The following is an 11284-nucleotide window of genomic DNA, read 5'->3' as shown; positions in this document are numbered from 1 at the left end:
TTTTGGAGACAGAGTCTTGCTCTGTCACCCAGGCTGGAGTGCAGTGGCCGGATCTCGGCTCACTGCAAGCTCCGCCTCCTAGGTTCACACCATTCTCCTGCCTCAGCCTCCGGAGTAGCTGGGACTACAGGCGCCTACCACCTCGCCCAGCTAGTTTTTTTGTATTTTTGTAGTAGAGACGGGGTTTCACTGTGTTAGCCAGGATGGTCTCGATCTCCTGACCTCGTGATCCGCCCGTCTTGGCCTCCCAAAGTGCTGGGATTACAGGCTTGAGTCACCGCGCCCGGCCAACAGTGTACACTTAACCCAGTTTAGTGGCAAGTTCTTTAGCCTTTGCCTTTTCGAGCTTGGCGATATGAGCCAAAGACTTGGGACCCAGGACATTGCCGCCCCAGTGACAGCGGATCTCATCGTATCTGTCGTTGTAATTGGTCCTGATAGCTTCCACCAGCTTAGCCGAAGCGCCTTTGTCTTCCTAGTTCACGTGTGTGAAGGCAACAGTGGTGCAGGTCTTCCTGTGGACTAGACGTCCCAGTCTTGCCTTCCCCTTGATAATGCAGTAAGGGACCCCCATTTTACGACACAGGGCAGGCAAGAAGACAACCAGCTCGATGGGATCCACATCGTGTGCAATCACCATCAGCTGAACTTTCTTGTTCTCCACGAAGGTGGTGATGGTGTTAACTCCTGCTCAAAGGACAGGTGGTCTCTTAGTGGGGACGTCCCCTTTGCCAGCAGCTTTCTTCTCGCCCAGGCCAACAGCCTCTGCTGCTTCTCTTGCTTTGTCTCTGGTCTGTACTTGTGGGCCAGTTTAAGCAGCTGAGTAGCTGTCTGGCGGTCCAGGGCCTGGGTGAACTGGTTAATAGCAGGAGGCACTTTCAGCTGCTTATAGAGGATGGCTCTCTGCCGCTGCAACCTGATATAGCAGGGCCATTTCACAAAGCGGGTGAGGTCTCTTTTGGACTAGACGTCCTGTCCAATGCCAAAATTCTTAGGTCTTTTCTCAAACAGGGGATTCACCACTTTCTTGGCCTCCTGCTTTTTCATGACAGCAGGGGCCGGAGCCACCTTCTTTCCCTTGGCCTTCTTTCCTTTTGGCATCTTGGGCAGTGGGAGGAGAGAGCTCTGCTCCTCTATTCTTAATCTCTCTCTCTCATTCTTTTTTTTTTTTTTTTTTGAGATGGAGTCCTTCTCTTTGCTCAGTCGCCCAGGCTAGAGTGCGGTGGCAGGATCTTGGCTAACTGCAACCTCTGCCTCCTGGGTTCAAGTTATTCTCATGCCTCAGTCTCCCGAGTAGCTGGGACTACAGGCATGCCACCATGCCTGGCTAATTATTATTTTTTTTTTTTTTAATATTTTTGGTAGAGATGGGGTTTTACCATGTTTCCCAGACTAGTCTCGAACTCCTGGGCTCAAGTGATCCTCCTGCCTCGGCCTCCCATATTCTTGATCTCTTTTAAGTATACCTTTGTTAGTTGCCCATCTGTGTTGCCCTAAGAACACCACGTTCCTTGAGCTATCTTCATAGACCCCTGTGGATCTATGCTGCCATTGCATCCTTGCTGCCTGTTATTGAAGTGACGCCCATCTTATGTTTGATGGTTAGATGTTGCCATTTGGCCTTTGCTCCTCTGGGATACCACTGCTTCCAATGCTTTCAGGGAGCTGAGATATGAATTGGCATCTTCTGTTTTCCAGTGTCATCCACAAAGAACATGCATCTTGAGCTTTTCAATGATTTTGGTGTTCCCTCACCAGTGCACTCTTTCTCACCTTGGAAACTAGACTGTCCTCCAGGCAGGACTGACCCCACAGTGGTCAGCCAGTAAGATTAGACCCATTCTACATGTCTTCTTCTCTGAGCCTTTTGATCACTTTCTCCACAGTTTGCCACTACAGTAATCACATCTCAACTTTATTGAATGTAAGCTATCACTTTTTCTAAGATTTTAAGAGGAATCTAAGCAGAGTATTAGAACTGTCGCCTAGGGCCCTTGGGAGGATGTTAAATTTCGTTAAAGGTTATGGCAGAGTGTCCTCATATCGGTAAACTCCCCCTTGTTTAACTTTAGGTTTCACTCACCTTGATCTGGTACCCAGAGAATCCTCTCCTTGCATGTCCTCCTCACTCTTGCCAAACCACCCCCATTCCTGTTTTACTTGTTAGCTAGATCCTACAGCAATCTTGACATCATCTCTCTCCTCCCTCAGCAGGCCCTCCTCCCCCATTTTGGTTATGCTGAGATTTGATCCTAAGTATGAAGGTGGTGGCCATGGAAACAGCAGATCCTGGAGGTCAAGCTCCTGCTTCATTTGATGCCTCTAAATAGTTTTCAGGAAAGTAGTGAGGGGGGACTTTTTTTGTAAGCTCCAGAAGTTTCAGAAGAAACTGGAGATCTAAGGCTCTCTTTTGAATCTACCCAAATATCTCATCCCAGCTCTCAGGATCCCTCTCATTCCCCATGGGGACCCTGACTTTGACATAGGAGACTGGCCTAGGCTGAGAATTCAGTCTTCTCTGAAGTTCTGCCATTCATCTGATTAAGCCTTGTGCTCATCTTTTGGTTGTCCTCTGCCCTCTGGCTGCAGGAGATCAGAGTCTCTTTAAAACTTGCTAGGAAGCTCCCTGTCCCCTAATTCTCACACTTTGCTTTCAGCTCTTGGTTAATAAATCTGAGTCTGTCATTTTCTTTCATCCTTCAATCAGTGGTACTTAGCAACAGCCACTAAATTCCGCAGTCCTTATAATAATCACTTCCCTCATCTCTCCCAATGCCTGGGACATTACACCAGCTAGTGTGTCTGTGACCGCCCCTATTCATCCCATCCTAATTCATTGCAGGGGAAAATGTTAGCTGATTGCTTTCCATATTACCCTTAAAATCTATTTAAGCATTATAATCATATTTACTGTATAGACCTTTTCGGATTGTTCTATTATCTCAGTTCCTGGGTCTGCATGCCCTGCTCTTCCTCACAGCAGTTTATTTCCTTCCGTAAGTGTAATACTTTACTGTGAACTCAGCTGTGATCGAGTTTTCTGTGGAAGCCTCATCTGAGCTATGTTTCCTTTATGTCTTCCTCTGCAGAGAATCTAGGATTCTTGTCTGTTCTGGACCAGTTTTGTTAAATCCTATATCGTGCTGGTATCACAGATTCAGATACCACAGACAAAGGCTCAGGTTTAGTGACAATTCACAGGTGATTCTCTTTGCCCAGTGCCCAGGAGATGCACTCTTGGGCTTGCGGGAGGAGCTGGCCAGGGTCCTACCTCACAGATGGCAAAAAATAATGCTGTTCCCATGCCTCGCCTCCGAATAGCTGAAGCCTCAATTCTTCTGTTCCTCTAAAGACATTAAAATATTAGCCTCAAGCCCCGAAGGCCCACGCCTGGGTCTGTTGGCTGTGTGGTCCCCAACACTTCTATTCTTGCCATTTTAGGTTTTGGTGCCTGCTTCTTTCCCAGCTCCTGGAAATTTTCCTTTCTTTAGTTTGAGCTCAACTCTAGTAAGTAAATCAGTTTGCTTTATTTTATCCTACAATTTTAGGTGTTTTTAGTGGGAAAGTGGCCTGAACTTGTCAGCTCCATCTACCACATTTACTGGAAATTATACCAATTTATTTTCAGAAAGCATGCTAGTTAGTCCACGGCAGTCAGAGAGGATTTTATGGAAAAATTCAACAGATGATAACTTCAGGTATTATAGCCATAAATGCAGGGAAGTTTTTCTCTAAGCTTGGAATGGGATTTCCATTACTCTGCACTCAATATGTGAACATTATATTTTCCTTTATAGTGGATGAAGGAACCACCGTTTCTAATGGAAACAGTTGGTGTTTATATATTTCTTATTCCTAAAGGTCACAGGATCATTAATGTGACAACATCATCTTGCTAGAAGTGACTGTTCAAGCAACAGTAATATGTTGAGCCATTGCCTAGTGATTAGGGGAAACTTCAAAGTGATAAAATACAGAAAATGAATATATAAATAGAAGTAGTTGAAAATTTCCAGATAATCTTGATAAATGGAGCAAGGGAAAAAATAGGTGCATTTCACTTAGATTTCAGAGAGAGGATTTTTGGGTTGCATTTGAGTATTCAACTTAAATCTGCCTCCAGGCACTAGAAAATGGTGGAGCTGACATCTACACAGCAGATCACAATGGATTTCACTACCCTGACAGCAAGACAGAGGTCATATATATATGTAATATATATTTTTTCTTTTCTGTCAGAGATATTCCCAGCGCATAAGGCAAGTGAAGGCACATTTTCACTCATCTGTTGGCAGATATGTCTACAGTTGCCATCCTTTCCAGCCTGCTTCCTGCACATGGCATAATTAAAGGGTCCATGAGCTAAAAGGCTGGACCACAATATGCCTAGAGGGGTCCAGAGAGACAGTGTAAGTCAGCAATGCTTAAAAACAGGAAGAAAAAAACTGTCATGCAAAGACACACTGAGAGCAGAGCTGTGGCCAAAATGATCGCATGTGAGGCAGGAGCTGAGGGCGGGCATCCAAGAGAACTGTATTTGATCTTCATTTTAAAATATCAGATGTGTAGTGTTAGGGTTGAGGAGCTAAAAATAGGCAGCACTCCATATAACCCACTCCCTCCAATTTCTTATAATTAATTCTCAAACAGCTTATATTTCCCTACCATCATGCATTAAGAGGTACATTAAGGACAGTATTTGAAAATGTCCCAGAAATAAAATACAATTTTTAAGTCATAGGCTTATATGAATAATACTGATATCTATTTTATTTTATTTTTCTTTTTGAGATGGAGTTTTGCTCTTGTTGCCCAGGTCAGAGTGTAATGGTGCCATCTCAGCTCACTACAACCTCTGCCTCCAGGGTTCAAACGATTCTCCTGCCTCAGCCTCCCGAGTAGCTGGGATTACAGGCATGCGCCACCACATCTGGCTAATTTTGTATTTTTCAGTAGAGATGGGGTTTCTTCTTGTTGGTCAGGCTGGTCTCGAACTCCTGACCTCAGGTGATCCACCCACCTCGGCCTCCCAAAGTGCTGCGATTACATATGTCAAAGAATATTTGTTGTGTCATGCTTTCAAAAAGTATTTATGTTTTTAATTTTTTTCTATTTTTTCATCTTTTTAAATTTATGCTTTCTCAGGTTGAATAAAAAAGTATTTAGATATGATATTCCAGATACCTCTATCATGGGACATCACTAATTATAAGTAAAACACTATGAACATTTATTCGAAGGCTGTGTATATTTTGTTTGGTTTTATACACAGCATGTAAATCATGATTACATGTGTTTAATATTTTGGCAGGAAAACTGCATATAGAGGAAAGCAATAAAAACTATGCGTCACTTCATTTGTGTATACATATATTTTTTAGTACTTTACTGCATTTCCTCCTTGTCACATTGGGTTGGTTTCAGTGGTTTGGTCTATTTTCTCTCATTCATTTTTTTTTCTTTTCAAGTTCTCCTATATATGTTTATTTTCTCTATTTCCTGGGTTTCCCATGTGTATTATTTCCACTTCTTTTTGAGCAGTTTACTTACTTTGTTTCCTCCTAATTAAGCATTGTGTTCCCATCCAAGACCTATTAATATTAAGGGTTGCTTTTTCCAAATGGTGATTCAAACAATGTGCACACTAGGATGAAAGCAACTTTAGTACAATTTTCCACTAAGAGCAGTGCCTTCTGTATACGAACTTGGCTTCCTAAAATCTCAAGTCCCTTATTCCTCCTAGTGACCTGGCAGCACACAGGACACGTTTCTATCTCTAAAGGGTCACAGGAAGCTCAGGCTTATTGGATCATCATCCCAAGCTTTTACTCAGGAAAAGTTTTCAAGTGTAGGGGATAGGGCTGCTAAGAGAAAAACGTACTCTTCACTGTTAACCTTTCTACCTATGGTTTTATCGTCTTAAAGCCCATATATTCTGGATTCTGGGAGTTTCTCTGAAACATGCTTTAGGGTGAGCAGAGTTTTTTTTTTATTATTTTATTTTATTTATTTATTTATTTATTTTTTAAAATTTATTTATTATTATTATACTTTAAGTTGTAGGTTCAAGGATCTAGAACTAGATGTACCATATGACCCAGCCATCCCATTACTGGGTATATACCCAAAGGATTATAAATTATGCTGCTATAAAGACACATGCACACGTATGTTTATTGCAGCACTATTCACAATAGCAAAGACTTGGAGCAGAGTTTTTTTTTACACCTCTGTATGAAAATAGCTCAGGTGAATAGGACATAAGTACTGAATGGGAGGGTGAGTGTCAAAGAGAGGAGTTGGATGACTTCAACGTTCTGACTTGGGTGGTTGAGCAGAGGGTGCAGGCATTCACAGAAGCAATAGCAAAGGATGAGCAAGTTTTAAGGGAAGGATAAATAATTTAAGTTTTATTTATAGTTTCGTGACACCTAATTAATATATAATGAGAAGCTCACATTTAAAATGTGAAATCTAATGGGTTTTAACATGTTTGTATGCCATGAAACCATTACCATGGTCAACATAATAAACATTTCCATCACCTTCAAAAGCTTCCTGGTGTTCCTTTATAATCCATCCCTCCATCCGTGCCCTGTCATCTCAGGGAACCATTGATCTGCTTTCTGTCACTGTATATTAGTTTGGATTTTCTAGAATTTGACATGAATGGACTACTATATGAATTACTCCTTTTTGTTTGGCTTCTCCCATTCAGCATAATTATTTTGAATCTATCCTTGTTGTGTATCAATAGTTCACTTCCTTTTATTGCTAAGTAGTATTCCATTGTATAGATATACCAAATTTTTTTATTCATTCGCTTGTTGATGGACATTTGGGTTGTTTTTAATTTAGATTATTACAAATAAAGTTGCTAGGAACATAAGTGTACAAGTCTTTGTGTGTACAGATGATATTTTTCTTTCTCTTGGGCATGCTTTCATTTATAGCTTGGGTAAGTATCTATGAGTGGGATAGCAAAATTATGTGGTTAGGTATATGTTTAACTTTTAAAGAAACTGACAAACCATTTTCCAAAGTGATGATATAATTTTGCATTACCACCAGCAGTATATGGGAGAGCTTCAATTGCTCTACGTCCTTGCCAACACATGATATGGTCCAGCTTTTTAATTTTAGCCATTCTAGTGGGTATGCAGTGCTATCTTATTGTGGTTTGATTTGCGTTTCCATAATGACTAATAATGTCCAGCATCTTTTCATGTGTTTATTTGCCATCTGTATATCTTTTTGGTAAAGTATCTGTTTAAATCTTTTGCTCATTTAAAAAAATTGAGCGGTTTGTCTTATTATTGAATCATAGTAGCTCAATAGTAAGGTATTTGTTTGATATATGTTCTTTGTTGAAGCTATGTTTTGCAAATATTTTTTATACCAGTCTGTGGCTTGTCTTTTCATTTCCAATAATTCAGTTTTAAACATAGTGAATCTGACATTTCTATGAGACATACAAGTAGAGCTATCCAGCAGGGAGTCAGATATGGAGGTCTAGAGTCTAGAAGAGCTAGATGAGGACTCAGGAGCTATGAGTGAAAGGAGAAGATGACTACAAAGGGGCAAGAAGCACCATTTGGGGGTGATTGAACTGTTCTATGTCTTGATTTTTGTGGTGGTTATATGGCTGTATACAGTTATACACACTCAGAACTGTGCACCCAAAACAGTGAATTTTACTTATGTAAATTTACCTTAATAAAACAATTTTAATGGGGCAATAGGTGAAACAAACTAAAACGTTGATCATTGTTGAAGCTGGGTGATGAGTACATGAGGGTACTTTATATTATTCTCTGGTCGTTTGTAGGTTAAGTTTCCAAAGTAAAAAGGAGTAAAAACAACAGCAATGACAGAGCAACCCCCTTGACCTCATCTTCCCCTCTCACAATCATACCACTTCTGGGCCTCCTTTCCAACAAAATTTCTTGAAAGAGTTGACTACAGACATAGTTTTCACTTCTTCACCTTCCATTCAGGCTTTTCTCCCCATAACTCCGTGGACTCATGTCAAGGTTCTTGAGGTTGTTGAAGACCTATTGACCTTCATGTAACCAAATAAGAGGTCATTTTCTTTCCTCACTTGACTCATCTCTCAGCGACATTTGTTAGTTTCTTTTCTTGGTCTCTGTTTCATCTTTCATGCTCTTGGTGTTCCTCCTCTCTATTCACATCTTTTTAGTTTCATTTTCTGTCTTCTCTTTGTAAAACCTCTAAACTGTGACATGTATGAGCGTTAGCTCCTTAGCCCCAGTTCTCTCTCTCTCTTTTTTTCTTATTTCATTAGGGACTATGACTTTAAATACTGTCTCTATGCCTATGATCCCCAAATCAACATCTGTAGCCCTGACCTCACCCCACAACCCCAAAGTCATATATCTAACGTCTTATTTGACATCTTCATTTGGAAGTCTACTAGGCTTCTCAAAAGTAAAATGTCTACAAAATTGAAAGGGTTATTTTCTCAAACCTGTACTCTAGCCTACATATCCCAGTAAATGGCACTCTGTCCCCCAAGTCACTTGAGCTAAAAACTTAGAAATCATTCTTGCCTCCTCTGTTGCCATCCGTCATCTCCCACCATCCCCATTATTATCCATCTACTTCTGAAACACTTACTGAATGCTTTCAATTTTCATTTCCACTACCACGATCCTAATTCAAGCTACCATATCCTTAGCTGTATGTGTTTCTTGCCCGTACTCCTGTCTCTTTGATAAATATTTATGCTTAATTTAAGTTCTAAATTTTCATATGTAGTTTTATGAATGGTGCCTATAATATATGAAACTTTAAATTTAAATTTCTATGAAACTACAACACTCTACTCTTTCATTTCTTAGAGACAGAGCCTGAATTTTTTAAAGTACTACTGAAGAAAATTGAGGCATTTTATTAAAATGAAGATGCGGAAAATATGGAAATCCCCTGTCTAGTTCAAAGTCAAGACTGCATAGCTAAATTTGAAGATGGAGTTTAGTGCCAAGTCACTGGTAAGAAAGTACATGCTCTTTGTGTGGGGAAATCAAATGCTTGAAAACCAGTAATATTTAGACTGGTTGGTACAGATTAAATCTTGGAAGTAACCTTCTAGTATTAGTCTGTCTTTAGAAACATGGAGATAATCCTGGGAGAGAGAAGCACTGGTTCCTTTTAGATTTGTTTGATTTCATTAGGACTAATTTATTAGTAGGCCATTAGGAACCTCGAAATTAGTAGATGAACAAGACAGCACAAGTTTATTAATTAAAAATTAATTAGTCACCACAAATTTCGTGTCAGCTGCTCATAGGTCTATGTTTTTTGTTGTTGTTATTGTTCTGGATACAAACAAGAAAAAGTCCTTATGTTCCTTATCTCACTTCTGACTTAATAGATCAAGCTCTTTTGGTTTTTCTCTTAAGAATTATTTACCAAAGTGTCAATATCTTGGAACTTTTCCCCAAATTTTCTACAGTCTCCTTAAATCAAGTACTGCAATTGAATATTTTTGTAGAAAAGAGGCTGATTACATGCCTGTAATCACAGCACTTTGGGAAGCTGAAGTAGGAGGATTGCTTGAGCCCAGGAGTTCAAGACCAGACAGGGCAACACAGTGGGACCCCATCTTTGCAAAAATTTGTAAAAAAATTAGCCAGGTGACATGCCCCTGTAGTCCCAGCTACTGAGGAGGCTGAGGTGGGAAGATTGCTTGAGCCTGGCAGGTGGAGGCTGCAGTGAGCCTCCACATTCCAACTTGGGTGATAGAGTGAGACCCTCTCTCAAAAAAACAAAAGGAAAAAGAAAAGAGAGAGAGAAAAAAGAAGTACTATAGAAAAGAATGGCAGTGAGGTTTTGGAGACAGAAGAATCAGAAAAATAGTAGTAGGTACTAGTAATAAAAATAGAAAAACTTGGCCAGGCACAGTGGTTCACGCCTGTAATCCCAGCACTTTGGGAGGCTGAGGCGGGCTGATCACAAGGTCAGAAGTTTGAGACCAGCCTGGCGAACATGGTGAAACCCCGTCTCTATTAAAAATACAAAATTAGCTGGGTGTGGTGGTGTGCAGCTGGAATCCCAGCTACTCGGGAGGCTGAGGCAGGATAATCCTTGGAAATCGGGAGGCACAGGTTGCAGTGAGCTGAGATTGTGCCACTGCACTCCAGCCTGGGTGACAGAGCAAGACTTCATCTCAAAACAAAAAAAAAAAAAAAAAAAAGAGAAAGAAAGAAAGAAACTTATAGGTATTCTCCTGGTATTGGCTAAGAGAACAGTTCAGAGCAGGTAACACATCAGTGTAAGAATGAGATGCAATCCAAGCCTTACATAATTGTCACATTTACCATGAGCAATTTCCGCCATCATGTTATGATTTTTGTATACAATTTGTAAAAAAAAAAAAAAAAAAAAAAGGTTAAGTTCGATTTTGATTTTAGTCTATTTTGGTCATTTCTAAGTAATCCAGAATCTTTACTAGTCAGTCTGAATATTTTCCAGTTCTTTATCTCATATAAGTATAGTTTTATTATTCCTACCTATACTTTTCTAACCTTTCTCTGTAATCATTGAATTTAATTCTATTGATAGTTGGTGATTTTAACTAGTTAAGAATTCTTTGAGCGTGGGTCTTTGGGAACATACCATTTTCTTGTTTTGGTAATCCAAATAGTGAGCAAACATGTGCTTTATGACTCTACAGAATTTTCCAACTAATTTAAAACTATGATTATAGGCTGCAAACCATTGATTTATTTATTTATGACAGGGTCTTGCTGTGTTGCCCAGGCTGGTTGCAAACTCCTGGCCTTAAGCATTCGTCCTATCTCAGACTCCCAAAGTGCTGGAATTACAAGTGCGAGCCACCATGCCCACCCTAATATTATTGATTAAATGGACAGTATGTCCGCTGAAATTTTAGGGCATAAAATTTGAAGGAAAGGTTAGTTTCTATGATGATTTCTAGGCTGTGAATAAATTTAAAGATACATGATACAATTGTCATATCTCTCTCTATCCCTCAAAGGCCCTTCCTGGTTTGGTGAATGGTAGCTTTGTAGTGTGTTTTGTTTTAACAAAGTAAAACATGTGTGTAGTTTAAAAAGTCAAATAATTCTTAAAAACCTTATAACAAGACACTGACACATACACCCAAAGATCCACTCTACTCTTCAGTAGCTACTACATAAAATAGCTGTTTCTTTTGGTATTTACCTGTATATTTTCTTTAAATAACATGTATATTGCTACCTTTTAATACTTTACAATTATATTTTGACTTACTATGAGG

The 11284-nt window shown here is 39.9% G+C and overlaps 1 pseudogene across 1 annotated transcript; it reads right to left on the bottom strand.

Moving 5' to 3' along the window:
- Nucleotides 1–301: 301 nt before the first annotated feature.
- Nucleotides 302–1101, bottom strand: LOC105542757 (annotated as a pseudogene). Its single transcript, XR_001006519.1, has one exon. The product of XR_001006519.1 is annotated as a 60S ribosomal protein L7a pseudogene (transcript).
- Between the last annotated feature and the right edge of the window lie 10183 nt (nt 1102–11284).

Source organism: Mandrillus leucophaeus, unplaced genomic scaffold, assembly GCF_000951045.1.
Source record: "Mandrillus leucophaeus isolate KB7577 unplaced genomic scaffold, Mleu.le_1.0 Scaffold268, whole genome shotgun sequence".
Lineage (NCBI taxonomy): Eukaryota > Metazoa > Chordata > Mammalia > Primates > Cercopithecidae > Mandrillus > Mandrillus leucophaeus.
Note: the sequence above shows the minus strand (reverse complement) of the source record. Positions and strands in the feature narration are given on the sequence as shown.